The sequence below is a fragment of the Vicugna pacos genome, chromosome 15 (genome assembly GCF_048564905.1).
Source record: "Vicugna pacos chromosome 15, VicPac4, whole genome shotgun sequence".
Lineage (NCBI taxonomy): Eukaryota > Metazoa > Chordata > Mammalia > Artiodactyla > Camelidae > Vicugna > Vicugna pacos.
In genome coordinates, this window is record NC_133001.1 from 4,919,095 (window position 1) to 4,932,924 (window position 13,830).

Below are 13,830 nucleotides of genomic sequence, written 5' to 3' on the forward strand. Positions count from 1 at the left end.
ATACACCAATTAGATTTTTCTTCTGAAAGCAGACTACTAAAAGCATTTTTAAAGTCCTCATCTACAATGATTGCTTTAAAGGAGACTAAATTTATTCACTTGTTGTTAAACCACCTCTAGTGGAATTTGTGGCATACTAGTTCTGGTGTACAACTGTTCACAGAATAAGAATGAGAGATAAAAGGGCAGGAGGCATCGAGGGAATGCTAGTGCTCAAGACATGAATGTTCATAAAACAATGCAATCCTGCTTCTGTTTCATATGCAACATTCGTCTAGAAAAAGCCTGCTCTTTCCAACATTCAAATGTTTTAAACTAAAGGAAAAAAGGTGGTGAAGCAATGCTTTCCCTAGACACATCGAAATGAAGCTCAGGGAGTGTGCTTTTTCCCAATCTCTCTTTATGCAAAAAAACAAAACAAACAAACAAAAACCCTGACACTCATCAAGTCAACCTGTCAAAATTGCTTCTTTGAATAAATTACGGCTTAAAAGACTTCCTGAAAGTCAGGGTCAGTGGGGAGAGCTGAGGATGGAATGAAGGCGGGGGACCTGTCAGGTGACTAGGATGCAAAACCACAGCAACTTCTAAAAAAATAAAATAAAACCCAGAGAAGAAACCAAATGAATTCAGAATGCACTAAGAACTGGCAGACACATAAGAAGGAATGTGAATGGTCTTTAGGAGAAGAGAGGGACTTTCAGTTGACAGCCAGTGGCCTCAGGAAACAGAGACTTCAGTCCTACAACCACTAGGATATGAATGAGCTCAGAAGTGGGTTCTTCCCCAGAGCCTCCAGATAAGAGCTTAGCCATCCAATATCCTGTTTTTGGCTTTTCAAGATTCCAAGCAGAGTCCAGTTGAATCAACCCCAACTTTTACCTGCAGAATTGAGATTTAGTAAATGGCTTTGCTCTAAGCTGCTAAAAAGAAAGAAGAAGAGGGAGGAGGAGAGGAAGGAGGAGGGGGAGGTGGAGGAGAAGAAGAGAGAAGAACAGAGGAAGAGGAGAAGAAGGGGAGGAAGGAGAAGAAGGAGGAAAAGGAGGAGGAGGAGGAGAAGAAGGAGGAAAAGGAGAAGAAGGAGGACAAGGTGACCACGACGATGATGATGGCGAAGGAGAAGGAGGAGAGGAAGAACTAGAACTAGGAGAAAACAAAGGAGACCAAATTTGAGGGTGATACCTGGCTGGCAATGTCTGCAATATTGCTAGAACAAGGGGCAGGCAGTTTCGATGAAGATGTCAAGGGCCAACATGGCCAGGACATCACAGGGGTCCCAGGTCTTTGGGAAAGAATTTATCAGTTGAGGAGTGGGCTGCTGAAATAGAACCCGGGGAACAGACCTCACCCACTTGCCAGGTTTGTCCGGGCTGAAGTCACTGAGGAAAGGGGAAGCCTTTCTCTTAGCAGCCATTTCCCCTGATGCAGGGGCTGTACTTCAGTTTCATCGGTGTTACTTGGGAAGTGTCGGGAAAGACAGGGCAGGAAGGGTGGCGATAAATCAAGAACTAACTCCTAGTATTATATCCAAAATTAAATGAAATGAACTCATTTGACATCTGCAGTGCTCACCCACATTTTTCTTTTATAACTTGAATTATCACCGTTGGACATCAGTGATTATTTCTAGACAGTAAAGGAGGATTTCCATTCCCAAATTCTACCCAAGTTCATTCTTTACATTGTTCTCAGTCCTCAGCCATGTCTGTCAGGGAGTCCTAGGCACAGAGGTGTCACCTGAAGCCCGAGATTGTCACAGGGCGTTTAGAAGCAGCATGCAAGCAGCTGAAGTGACACAGTGTGATCATTTCCATCTCAGTGCTGCGTGATCAGCCCAGGGCAGCGCACTGGGACCCAGCCTGGGCGGGTCCCTCTGGAGAACATTGGGCTGAGGATGGTGTTAAGCGCTTAAGTAGGAGGCACTATTCTAAGGAAAGAGGAAGAGTGCTCCAGGCTGGGAGAAGAGCACACGGCATGAAGAAACATTTAGCTGAACTGCAAGCAGATAAAGCTCCAGAGAGGTCGGAGATGACCCTGGCGAGGCAGGGACCGCTTTGCTGAAGGCTTTGTGTGCACTTCGCTAAGGCTGTGGTTTTACTCTATGAAGTGTTGTTCCTGAAGGGTTTTAAGCAGAGGAGGGACAGGCTGTGGGCTTTACCTTTTTTTTATCTAGACGACACTGGCGGCCGTGAGGATAATGTGTTGCACAGGGACAGAAGGGCTTTGGTGGGGAGGGGGTGGTGGATTCCAGAAACAGGAGTGACTTGGAAATTAATGGATCCTGCTGGTAGCGACACTTGAGACTGAAGTCAGCTTCATCCTTTCTCCTTATATTACCCTAAATTTCTTACTGTAATAAATCTGCACAACTTTTAGCAAATCATCAGAGGTCTGCTACTGATTCTCTAATTCTGAACTCATCTCATCTCTAGGGACATCAGCTGAGTTTCTGTAGAGTGATCAATTGAATGAGGTGACCATTTTCTACCTCTAATAATTATCTGTATTTTCTTAAGCACAGTGCCTGTGACTTACTTCTGCAACTAGAATACGCAGGAGATTAAGAAAATTACTGAAATATTTGCAGTGATATCACTGACAAGGAAATTGAGTTATCCTCTCTTCACTGCTAAGCACAGTTCAGTTCTTGTAAAAGTGACTTATTATGGAACAAATTACAACATATACTCAGTGAGCCACTTAGGAAAAAAAAACTTCCCTTGGCATGGTTAGGTCAAAATGCAGTTCCATTTACACTGTTGTAAGGTTTTTTTTTTTTCCTTTGCACTAATTCATTACTTAAAAAAAATAAATTTAGACATTAATTTCCTTAAACGTAAGTCCTTTTAGAATTGAATTTTACAGAATGATTTCATAAAGCAGAACACTCTATTTTCTACAGTTTTATTGATATTTTTATTTTTATACCGTAACTGTTTGTTATACTTACAGATCCCTTTGGGCCAGGTAACCCTATATCTCCCTAAATCAATAAAACCCAATTATATTAGAAGAGTGTATTCACATCTGATAGTTCAGTAAAAATATTTCAGAGGGATTGTGCTGCTGAAGTCTACAGAACACCACAAACAAAAGAACCCTGGCCCCGCAGAAACACATTAGATTCAAAATCTCGATTCTGGTCCTAGTTCTGCTACTTAACTTTATGACCGTGTGTGAGCTTTGTAACCTCCCAGCCGTGGGTGACCTTGTCTGCTAAATACCAGGGTTGAATAGGAGCTCTCCAAGGCTCCATCCAGATCTAAAATGCTAGGTGTTGAGAATTAAATGTGTAAGTCAAAAAATATTAAACTACCATGTTGTTATATATAACACAATAGATATTTAAACCAGGTGGCTTCAGTTTTGAAACCCTAACAATATTTTCAAACTTGTCCCCAAAAGTCTATCCGAATAAATATGCATGCTTTTATGCCTAAAAAACAAACTTGAATATCTCCCACCATTGGTTCTAGGTATGAATTCAGCTTGTTTTAGCATATCAGTGCATCTCCACTACAAAAGAGAATAATTTAAAACATCCTCTTAGTGGAGAGGGTATAGCAGAGGTCCTGGGTTCAATCCCCAGTACATCCATTAAAAAAATAAATTAAATAAATAGATAAATAAGCCTAATTACCTCCCCCTCAAATTTTTTTTTTTAAAAAGTCCTCTTAGCTTATAAAATGAACAGTTTGAATAGAAAATAGAATTAGAATAATCCTTTTGTCATTCACTTAATTGTTAGGAAGCTCAGCCTAATTCAGATGTCACACTTATAGTAACTCTAAATTCTAAAAATCTGAATCAAGCAACATTACCAGAGTTTTCTCCTGTGCTAAAAGCTCTCTGAAAAGATTTTATGAGAACTCTGTCACCTCCCCACCCCAAAGCACCCAGTGTGCTTCCACACCAGGTCACGTTACATTGTGTCAAAACCAGGCAGCTGAGCCCGCAGACCCAGCAGTGCCGGCGGCAGCAGCAACTTGCTCTCATTCTCACTGCCTTCCTGGAGATGCAGCTGCAGCCTCCTCTGGGGGTGGAAGTCACTTCTTTGGAGGGTTTTAGACTCAGGAGAATGGCCACCAGGGTCACACTCGTGAGCCACAACTTTCCAACTGTAACAAAACTTTCCTTTTCTTTCCATGATAAACACTGTTCATAGACTTTCTACAGTCATGTAAGAATCACCTTGAATGTCTAGATGGAAAGTGACTGAAAATTTGCCCCCTAAGGGGAACACTTTGCCCTCCAAGTGCTTCAGGCTAGGTCTATTGATCTGCGGGTGTTTCCCTCTGCTTTACTTGGTCTTGGCTACAATTCTAGGGGGTCATCTGCCAGCTATATAAGCAACATCTTAGCCTTTAAAGAAGTCAGCAAGGATAGCAGTGTCAGCGAGAAGAAAACATGTATGCTTCTAATAGAGTTAAAATCAGGGAGTCTCCATCAATAACCAGAAAAAAAGCTCTTACGAGTTCACCCTTCTCCTGCTTCACCTTCTTCCCCAGAGACACCCTAAAAAGTAAGGCTAAATGTCACATTGTTTAAAATTCTTAGTCCCTTGGCTCAATTTTCACCAGCCAATACTGCTAAGCATTCCTAAGCCCCCACAGCGCCCCCTAGATCATGCAGAAATACACAGTGCTTTCAGCGGCTTTCCAATCTAGCTGTCAGAGGCTGTTCCCAACCAGAAAACAGCCTGGAGAAAACCAGGAGGTGAGGCTGAGTTTCTGCTGAAGTTAAGGATTATTGACTGTACCAGCAATTTTGTAATTAGGGAAGGGTTAGAAAGGGCTCTGACAGCAGAAAGCAAAGAACAGAGGGAGGTCTAACTCTAATTCACCTGCATAGTTTATTTGCTAAGGTCTTGGGTAAAGAAAAAAAAATGGTATGGCTCATGAGGGCATGATCAGCCTGGAGTAAACCAATTCAGTGAATAAGAGAGACAGGACCACCCTCTTCAAAGGCAGACAGTGTGTAGTCTTGAAGGCAAAGCCTTCATTAGCTCCAGCTTGTAAAAACAGTAGATCAAGCTACAGACCAAATGAAACCCTGGGCGTCACTCACAAAGCACATTCAGAGAAACTGCCCACAAATCGGCCAGTGCTGGTGAAATTCATCAACGCACATTAAACCCTGTATTTCACACTATTCGGACGATGGAGCCTACCTGTTCACCCTTTGGACCAGTTTCGCCAACCGAAGAGAAATGCCATCTTCTCACCACCTAGCAAGTGTCAGGAATGACCTGGAGAAACAGACAACTGTCCAAAAACTCACTGGCCACTTGAAGTGATCTCTGACCACATTCAGGTAAAATGTGGCAAGTAGGAATGTAAATTTACAACTAAATAGGAAGTGTGACTACAGCTAAAATTTTTACTTTACTTGGCTTTTATTTCTTCCCTTCTAAAAAGTTATTGCATTAGTAGATGTCTGGCTTCTTAACCTCCACTCTCAGTACTTTAGGATATCTTTCTGGATAGATCTCTATGATAATTCCTAGAAAAATTCTCCACTGGGCCCAAAGCAAGCCTGGTTTCTCAACATAGCAGAAATCAGCCTTCCAAACAAGGAACCTTCTGGACAGCTTGAGAGCTTACCCCTGTCACCTTTCATTCTTGGAAGTCCAGGGGGGCCAAGAACGCCGGGGAGGCCAGCGCTACCGAAAGAACCCTGAAGGACAAACACAGAGTCCCCAGAAGCACAGTTACTGCAACAAAGAAAACACACAAGCCAGACACGGCCTCAGGTGTGTTGACTCCTGTCTGAAACAAATGTGCTGGGCTCGGTTTAATCCTGCTCCTCCAATCTGCCACATTCTCAGGAGAAGAGAGCCCATCCCCTCTCCCACCACCCCACCTCTGAGGTCTTCAATTCCATGCTTTACGCACCTTCCCAACTGTGGGCTCTTTCAGTTGAGTCCCTGGGATGAGGACAGCCCCACTCGCTGTGTAAACAAGCCTGCCTGAGAACAAGGCAGCATTCACACACAGTCCTTTCCAATTCCAAGAACCAGCAGAGGCCACACGGAGCCCTCCACATCTCCCCAGTTTTAAAATAAATGCTACCAGCCACGTAGATTGAAATACCCTCTGGGGGTCTCCTAGATTTAACTGGAAATCTCACATTTACCTTTTCACACACTCACCCAGGAAGAGAAATCAAGGGTGATGAAATCACCCTCTGTAACTTGTTTTTCTCTCCTGGCTTTTTTTTTAAATTTGTTGCATTTTATAGGAAGCAAATAAGCTGCTGGAGACTAGAAATATTACTGACCAGTTTACCTGGTGGTCCTGGGGGTCTGACTGGCCCTACTTCACTTCGACTGCCCTGGAAAAACACAAACACGATGGTCAACTGGACAGTCTACCAAAACGCACATGTGTAATCCCTGCGTCAGTAAAATAACATTCGACCTAGGTTTTTGTTTAAGTATAAAAGTCATCAAGGTATTCTCCCCATCCTCAACCGAAGGAGAACCTTTATATAAAATGCCTGCAGCCCCCTCAGTGTTCATCCTTCCATAAATATTCGAGGGCTGTTCACTGTGGTACAGACTTTTCAACAGAAGTCACATCCCATACCCCTACAGGAAATGGCAATCAGGAATTTCCAGCGTCTAAATCACAACCTCACTTAGATCATGGTTATTTTGTGTACATGTTTTATCCTCTCGTTTAGACTTACGTGTTTGAGGTATAGAAATATTAAAACTTTGAATTCTACTTTTATGTCTAAAACACAGAGCAAATTTCAGGTCTACAGTAGGCTTTAAAGCAGTATCTGACAAATGATCTTGAACCTCAAAAGAGTGAAAAAAGAGGCACAGGACAGAGATGTTTCCCTATAAACTACTACTTCAAAAAGACACAGATAGTAGAAATGTGTCAAGTTTCTGAAATTAAAAATGATTCATTCTATTCGTGCTTGTTCTAAACATGCCTTAAAAGGTTAAACATATTTTGGAAAGTACAATTTATAATGAAGATATACCAAAAGCGACACTTTTGTGAGCCAATTTCAGTTTTTTATTGGAAACTCCAAGCCCTCTGAGTAAAGGAAACACATGAACTCTTCCATTTTTTAACCTGAGAACTTCATACACTTCTATGCAGGCTGATAAAAGCTCGTTTATTATTTCAAAAGACTATGAAAGTAGTCTTTTGAGTTTGTTTTCCTTGTAAAGGACATAACAATTTCATATTAATGCTTAATATTTGTAAATGCTTAATATTTGTAAATGCTTCTGATAAGATTATCCTGACCTGACCCATATGCTAGTCATTTATCTATAAATAGAAGGAAATGTCAAGACCCATAAGCTTTCCAAAGTTTCAACTGCTCTAAAGGATTAAGAAGTGTTTGTCAAGTTGTAAGTCTCTCACTATGAGCTGTCATTTCATGGCAGTTGATTCTTATGACTTACAGGTGATTTAAACAAGATGCTCTTGAATGCTTTTCAAAATCTTTTATATACACGTTCCTGCCTAATATATGAGCCTGGATGATGACATTGGTCCTTAACCCTCGTGAGCAGCTTAGGAGCCAGAAGCCACGCCTGACAAGGATGGATGCTGGGAAGATGTCAGTCACATGGAAACCAACCTTGGTGACAGATTCTTCAGTCTGTCTCTACCCATAAAGACTGGGTTCCACCGCATTAATTCAACCCAGCACTTCAAAGTTCAAGACAGAGTTTCTCCAGTATATCTTCTCTGCTGGCATTTCCAAATAATTTCTGAACTGCATCATGACTGAAATCCTAAATGTCACTGTGCTAATGTGACTTTAATCCACAGAACAATTAATCGTCCTTGGCAGGAAACATCATTAATCAAATCAAAAAAAGAAAGCAAAGTTCTTTGCACAACCTCAAGTATTCATTACTAAACAAATGAACTGTTATGCCATCGATTCCAAAATAAAAATGATTAATATAGTTTTTTTCTCTTCCACAAACCAAAGAGCTAAATTAAAATAAAGGATTTTATAACCTTTCATTCACTTTGGGAGAGATTAATTTTCTTCCTAGTCAAAGGCATAGATTTACTCTGCTGGAATCTCATTTTCTCCATCTTTCATGAGCTCTTACTATTCAGTTCAGAAGTCTTTCCCAACCCCTGGCAGGCCCTTGGTAACACCTATGAATGGCTCAAAACCCAGTTTAGACAGCCTGCCCTGCTGAACTTCTTCAGCCACGACACTGCCACACACACAGGACCAGGGAAAAGACCGGTGAAGTCATGGGCATTTACTCTGCCATCACTGCACACAGACAGCATGTGGGTCTTCATTTTTATTTCACTTCTATCCTATAATCCTTGGCTAGTATTTCTATAGAAATCAACTTGCTGTGAAAAAGGGGAATGCTTATTTTCACAACAATAGTCAACTAGCTACGAAAAAAGTATTAGGACAAGATTTTTCTGATGGCCATCTTATGATTTCTATATGTTCTAAAACCATGCATATTCTTTCTCTAAGTTCTGGAATCCCACGTGGAACTAAGGTGAACATGAGGAATCAAGACATAAATAATAATCTCTGAAAACGTACATCCAATGAAATACGTCCTGCCAGGAGCAATTCACCATAAACTGGCAACCACAAGTGTGCTAAATAAATGATAAATCTCCTATGTTTCAATAGCTGTGGTGAAACCATATTCTCAGATGTGGGCAACAGAGGCTGGTGGGGAAGTGGTGATCCTGCCCAGTGGCTAATATTTACAAATTCCAGGACAAAAGTTTTGATCTTTAACAAGAGAATTGGAAGGAACCAGGAAAAAAGGTAAAATCGTATTAAAAATGTGAAGACCATAAGAAATGCTCTATTTTTCTCTTGGATGCTCTGTGTCACCATGTATATCCCCAACATGTTCAGACACATCTGCCAACATTCATCCCTATTTCAGAAGCCAATCAAGGCTTTTTTAAAAAAAGATGCAGACCCTCTACCAGTGATTCCCAACTCTGGCTGTGCACTGAAATCCCCTGGGGAGTTTTCAGAAATACATTTCACTGGTGTCTTCCACCCCTCCTCTCTCTCTCTCCCTCCACAGCCCATCTCTTTGCCCTGATCCTGATTCAGCAGGTCTGGGGTAAGACCCAGGGATTTGTTGGGGCTGATGTTCTGTTGGTGTGTCTTCACTAGCTCCACTTAGACTTTTGTTAAATGCTTGTTGTGAAAGTTCCATAAATACTGACATTCAAAATTTGTGAAAGATGTTGTGTGCCGTTAGAATTTGCCAAGCTAACTTCAAACAAAAAACATTCAGCAGAGACTTGACTTGTGGAGGCATCAGAGGGTGGAGAGGAGGACATGGACCCAGAGCCCTGTGGCCAGGTCTGAAGTCTGGCTCTGCCATGCAGCAGGGAACTCCAGGCTCACAACTCAGTCTCTCTGGGCCTTAGTTTCTTCATCTGTAAAATGTGTTTTTTCGAGGATTACGTAGTCACATGATGCACTTAGAACAATGTCCAGCTCATAGCAAGCACTGCAGACGTGGTAGTTATGTTTACCCAAGGTTTTATTTATTCTATCCAAGGAACAGAGAAATCAATCAAAATCACGTGATTTAAAATTTGTTTTGTTTTGTTTTGTTTTCTGGAGGAGGTAATTAGGTTTATTTATTTGTTTGTTTACTTAAATTTAACAGACGTATTGGGGATCAAACCCATGATCTCATGCATGCTAAGCATGCACTCTACCACTGAGCTATACCCTCCCCCTCAAAATTATGTTTTTAATCAAATGTTTAACTGAATGTTCTTTGCCTTCCAAATCTCCCAAAACTCTTTAAAATCACAAATCCTGCTTGCAAAAAACAAGTCTCTAGACCTCAATTCTTGAGCTTCTGTCAAGATCACTGATCACAAGAAGGCACCATATTTGTAAACAAATACTGAGATCTACTTTGTAAAACTGATTTCAGTAAATACAAATACTTCATTGTGGATATCTCCCTTTTAAAATGGAACTACTATATATATATATATACACACACAAACACACACACATTTATATACACATACATAAGTGAAAAGCTTTGCTGTACACCCGAAACTAATGTGGTAAATCAACTACACTTCAATAAAAAATAAAATTAAAAAAATAAATAAACGGAACTTCTAAAATATCACAGAAAGCATAAACTTCATTATACTTGTGTTGTCATAATTATTTCACCAAGAGAAGTGAATTTGATTTCACTGGGCCCTAGACTGTGACGTCTGATTGTCATTGCATTTGCCTGATTACCAAACATGCTAACCAGCTGAAGAAGGAATGTTATCCTTACTTAGCACCTCGCCAACTTTAGAAGTGGTTAATTATAAATCACTGTACTTAGTCTGTATTATACACTGAATGCCTCTTTCTGGCAAAAAGGATGTTCAGCCCAGAAGGTCAGTTATGATTTCTATAGACTGTTGCTTCTACAAAGCCATTTTCATATTAACACTGGAAGATCATATTAGTCCTACTACAAGGATGCTTTTTAAGTTTGCCACAAATATGTTTTAAAAAGCGATCCGATGTTACAGCACTGTGTCGTTTGTATTTCCCTCTGGTGTAGGGTTACATACTCCCTCTCACACTGAGGCAGACCACAGTCTGTTCGCACCATAACCATCGCAGCTGCATCACAGGTCGCTGACCAGGGAGCACTCCAGGGTCTGGTGGGGCAGGGAGCCAGCTCAGGCCAGCAGCGGCACGCCAGGTGGGGCCTCTGAGTTGAAGCTGCTGGTGACGGGTTTGGGATGGGGGGCTTCAAGAGAAACGAGAACTCCCGGATGTCCCAGACCCCGGGGGTGTATAACCTTCAGAAAACCGGGGGTCGATCAGCATGGCACTCATCTCAGTCAAATCACAGGAGCAGAGCAAGCACAGCCCACACAGCAAAAGCCCTGGCAGGTTCTGAGAAGCCCGGAAGAGGAAGATAGGCCAGGAGCCATTCCACGGTAGCAGCAAATCAGAGGCTCCAGCCACCTGCCAGCTCTAAACCAGGAGTCACCCAGACCCAGGTGTAAACCCCATGGAGCGTGATGAGGAAAACCAGAAGCACAGTCCAAATGGCAAAGATACGTGCTCACAGGTAATCACTAGAAATGCCCAAATGCCAATATGTTTTGCTGCGTCATTGGCAAAATTTGATGGATTAATGGTGGGGGGGGTCACACTTAATTTCAAAGATGTGCTTCAGTTACCCTTGGCCCTTTAGTAGGACACCTTAGAAGCAGGTTTCATTCCTTCTACTCAGCTTCTCAAACTGAGATTTGCAGGAAAAACAGATCAAACTCGTGATGAAGAGTTGAAAATGTGTGAGCTTAGCTACTAAAAGGAATTTAATGATGTAAAACGAAAGAACAAACGTATCTTTCAGAACGGAGTAGATCTGCTGTTAAAACTTCACTCTGGAGCTATATATATAACCTCTCATGACACTTCTCTGAAAATTTTATAGTAGGTGAGAAGTCAATTATCATGAACAGAGGCAGCATAGCAGGATTCACTGGACCTCCCATTCAGTTTATTTCGAGGAGTATTTCTTGAGCATGACCTTACGGCAGGACCGAGGACAGAGATGCAGGGAACACAAACGTGGATCAGACTGTCCCTGTCTCCCTTCAGTTTCCACACCACAGGGCAAAAAGGGAGGTTCCGAATAAGGAGAGATCCCTTCTCATCTGGGAGACAGCGTGTGATCAGGGATGGTTTCACTGCAGAATTAACATTTCAATTACATCTAGGAGGGCACAGGAGACTTTGAGTAGGAGAAACAGACAGAGGCCATCTAAGAGCAGGGTGTGGCAAAAGCAAACAGGTGGCTGAGAAGCACAGAAAGTACTGAGCACAACCTCCAAGGCAGGCAGAAATGGGAAGTAAAACTGGGGGATAAATAGACAGCTCTGTCTTCTTCATTGTCAGTGGAAATCCGCTGAAGATGTTTAAACGAGGAAGCAAAGGGACAATGGAAGCTGTACTTGGCAAAACCCAGTGTGGAGGTATGAGCAGACTGGGAGCACGAACATTCCCCAGACGTTTGCGTCTGTCACCAGGACTGTGGGAACATGGCTGCAGTTCTAGGGGGAGGTCACAGATGGCAGGCATCTGCTATTTGCAAGAATCCTGGAGAAAAAAGAACTATCCCAGTCCAAAGATCAAAACTGCCCTGCTGGGAGACACAGGTACAAGAAGGACAGACGGGAACTAGGAAGGCAATGATCAAGCAGCAGTGAGCTATCGCGAGAGCCAGGGAAGTGAACGTGGGCTGAGAAAGGAAGAATCAAATCCGAGGCTGTAAAAGAGAGGAGGTAAATGACTAACAGACCCAGGAAAAGATGCTCAACATCGCTAATTAATAGAGAAGTGCAAATCAAAACTACTATGAGGTACCACCTCACACCAGTCAGAAAGGTCATCATTCAAATCCACAAAGGATAAATGCTGGGGAGGCTGTGGAGAAAAGGGAACCCTCCCATACTGTTGGTGGGAATGTAGTTTTGCGCAGCCACTGTGGAAAACAGAAGGGAGATTCCTCAGAAGATGAAAAATACACTTGTCAAAAGCTTTGGATCTCGGGGGCAGCCTAACAAGCTCCCAAAGGCCGGGCCTCGCCCCTTCTTCTGCCGCAGCTCGCCGGTGCCCCACAGGGTCCGGGGCGGCCTCCGCTCCCAAGGCGGGCCCACCCGCGCGGGCAGGCCGTGGCCTGAGGGCCAGTCTGAGGTGCTCCGGGGCCGTCCAGCGCCCTCCCACCTCCCGGGGCTGTTCCCACACTCCAAAGCCCGCATATGAGCGGCTGCCAAGAAAGACGCGGGGTTCAGTGAACACTAATGTTGGGGGGGCGCCCCAACCAGGGCGGCGGGCCTGGGGCCCGCCTCAGGGTCCTAACGGGCCACGCGGCCAGGACCTCACCTACCTCCGCAGCCCTCCCTGTGCGCCTCCCCAGCTGCACAGCCCAGGCCTCACCCGCCGGCTCCCGACCTGCGCGCCCCCACCAGCGCCCCCTTACCAGCCGGGCGGCGGCAGCAGAGGCGACAGCAGGCGGCAGGCGGCCCAGACCCCAGGCCGCGTTCCTCTTCAGGGAGCTGGTCCAGGAGCACGCGGCTCCCGCCCAGCTTCCCCTGGCTCTGGGGAAGCCCCTCCCCCTCCTACCCTCAGCGCGGACGCTAGGCTGCGGCTCCCGCAGTAGGGTCCCCGCGAGTGGGGCGGGGCGGCCCCACTCCGCGGCCAGGGCTGGCCAGGTCCCCAACCCCAACGCCCCCACCCCGCACCCCACAGGGTCCCAGCACCCAACTAGAACGACCACCGCCCCGGGCCAGGCCACATTCCCCTGCCCCACTCCCCCTGCTCGCCGACCCCAGCCCACTCACTGCCTCTCCACCCCCTTCCAGGCCCGGTCCCCGGACTGATCGGACCCCCAAGACAAGGCTCCTTCTCACCCCTAAGTCCCCGCCCCCGTCTGCACCCCACTACCTCCTAAGCTACAGCCCCCACAAACCAAGCGGACCTCTCCTGCGTCACCCCTGGTCCCCCCACCATCCAGAGGTAGTCCCCTCACCCTTCATCCAGGAATTAGCCCCCAACCCTCAGCCGAGTCACTTCCACTCCCAGCGACCCCTCTCCCCTCTCAGCCTGTCCCCCCTCCCCGCGGGATCCCCCACACCCGGAGTGCACCCATACCCCAGCGGACCCCCTCACCCCTCACCTCGCGGGGGCGGGGCGGTCCGGGTTCTGATCACCAGGGCGACAGCCGCCAGACAGGGATACCGGGCAGAGTGGGGGCACACAGCCCTGTGTCCCAGGTTCCCGGCCTGGGTAGGCGGG

At 44.8% G+C, this 13,830-nt stretch overlaps 1 long non-coding RNA gene across 3 annotated transcripts in view; it reads right to left on the bottom strand.

The window, feature by feature from the left end:
• Positions 1-13,138, bottom strand: part of LOC140685638 (uncharacterized) — a 28,266-nt gene extending 15,128 nt beyond the window's left edge. For all 3 annotated transcript variants that reach the window (XR_012058891.1, XR_012058890.1, XR_012058889.1), the window contains exon 1: positions 13,016-13,138. This is a non-coding gene — a long non-coding RNA (uncharacterized lncRNA). The remainder of the gene's footprint in view (positions 1-13,015) is intronic.
• Positions 13,139-13,830: the final 692 nt, after the last annotated feature.